This window comes from Tupaia chinensis, unplaced genomic scaffold (assembly GCF_000334495.1).
Source record: "Tupaia chinensis unplaced genomic scaffold, TupChi_1.0 Scaffold148801_1, whole genome shotgun sequence".
Taxonomy (NCBI): domain Eukaryota; kingdom Metazoa; phylum Chordata; class Mammalia; order Scandentia; family Tupaiidae; genus Tupaia; species Tupaia belangeri.
Window position 1 is genome coordinate 260,579 of NW_006208648.1, and position 2,361 is coordinate 262,939.

Sequence of the window (2,361 nt, forward strand, 5' to 3'; positions counted from 1 at the left end):
TGTGGTAAAGAAGCCCAACTTTATCCTAGAAACTGAAGCTAAGTAAGCGCAACTGCCGTTTCTCAGGGCCCCGAAGTCTTGCCATCTAGGAATGACCGCCTGAATTATTTTCATTCTGCCTGCTTTCTCTGGGACAGTTCGTAAGCCTTAATCGGAAGACGCCCGGGCTGGGCCGATTACATGATCTGCATATCCGAGCGAGTGCGGCCACTGCCTGGGACGCCAGGGGTGCAGACGCGGTGCCAGTTACTAAGCGAGCCCGGCAGGGACAACGCGGCCGGGGTGGTCTCTGCACAGCCCGCAGCCTGAGCGACGTCTGCCCTCCGGCTCCCGAGTCTCCTTCCCGCCATGCCTGGAGGTCCGCCCCGTGCATTAGCCCGGCCAGCTCGGTCAGGAGAGGACACGAGATGTCCCCGTCTGCACAGGACAGGGCTGACTGCGGGCCTGACAGCCATCCTCTGCAGTCCCATCTGCTTCAGTCTCCCACACCGCACTCGTGTCCCTTCAGTAAACCTCGCGTTCAAACAAAACGGTGCGTGTGGGCTTTCTCTGTGCAGACGGAACGGGCGGGGCTGGGACACTGAGTCCCCGACAGAAGGGACTCAGCTGCTGCTGTCTACCGAGAGTTTACGGCACCACCGCTGTGCTTAACTTCCCGACGACGTCCGCCCGTGACAGCGAGGACGCCAGTCAGGGAAGGAGCGGGAAGCTTGGTCTTTGCCCGTGACTGATTCCGTACACGGGAGAGCCGGTCCCTGCACCCACTTTCCTTCCTTCGTGACGGATGGGGCCAGGTAAAAGTAGGCAACTGGTCCATACAGCTTTATTTCGGTATTTACTAAAATTTTAAATAGAATCATGTAAAAAACAAACATTCCAAAAGTGCAGAGCGTTAGAAAGCGAATCAGGGCCAGCAATCGCTCCATGCAGACGCGCTCTGCCGCTGAGATGGGCGGGCAGAAGTCTGCAGCGGGCAGGTGCAGCGACACGCCGGATTCACAGACAGGCGGTGAGGACGAGTCCGGTAACGGGGTCTCAGCTGAGCTGGTCACCGCGGGGAACACAGCCGTGAGCACCCCACGGGCGGCGGCCCAGACAGCGAGCTCTTCTGCAGCTTGGTTCCTTCCACACCGGGATAGAAACGCATCTTTGTACACAGGGTGGCTAAGCTAGCCAGGGTCGCACTGTCCCTCTTTGGTCACAGGAACGCGCTTCTGCTTGTCCTCTGTCTCACTCCCGAGAGCGCCTTCCTAACATGAAGGGCGACCACACCCCCAAAGCAGCGACACGACAGAAGCTCCCCCTTCAATGCACAACGAATGCTCCTTGAGTCCCAAGAGCCCTCACTCAGCCTACTCAGTAATGAAAATAAAGTGTCCCACAGACCGGGAGCAGCGGGCTGTTTACTCGGCCTTAATCTACAGAGGACACGGGAAAGCTGGGCTTGACCTGTTCCCTGGCCTTGCCTCCACGGTCCCCAGCCTGGAAATTGCCTTTTCCTTTTCTCTTGAGAAAGGGGCACAGACCAGTGTGAAGGGTGGCTTCAGCGAGAATTAAACGCCAGCACTTTGGTTACCATGGTACGTTTACAAAATATATATATATACACATATTATCTAGACAGACAGGTAAGGAGACAGACCGGGCCCGCCCGCCAGTCACCGGACACAGCCACAGGCGCCGGCACGGTAGAGGCCAACCGTAAAGTGCGGAGACAGGGACCAGCTGACCGGTGAGGGAGAAGAGGCCCGAGCAAGGCTGACCACCAGATGCCGGATCCACGCTCGCCGACAGGCACGTGTGCCCCAGACCTGGCTCGCCCCGACCCTGCAGGAGCTGCTCCTTGGACCCGATGGCCATGGATTCTTCTTTGGGAATAAGTGAGGCCCTCGCCGCTGGCCAAACCTAGCTGTCAGCCCGCACTGCCTGTGTCCAGAGCCCGCAGTCAGCACTCTGGAACACGGGGCTTACCAAGGCAGTGACACTTACCACACCACACCCCGTGTCACCTCGAGGAAGTGGCGATTGATTTAAATTGTTTTGCCGTAGAGGCACCACTAGCAGATTTTATTTATAATCAAAGCTTTAGCCTGTTCAGGTCATGTCATTTCCAGTTAAAAGTCAGCTTTTAACTTTGTCCTTGACATAAAACTAAAAGCTATTATCAGATAACTAAGTCAGAGCTCACCTAGGGTCTCCCATTTTGGAGTGGGATCTAGAAGACCGGTCTAAGCTACTTAACGTGTGTTTTGTAAAGACGCACCCCGCGTGGACGCACCCGTGCCCATCAGGCTCCGACGCGCTCACACAGCTGTAAACACAGAACAGCACCGGCGGGCACCGGCGGCAAGTCCTGCACCG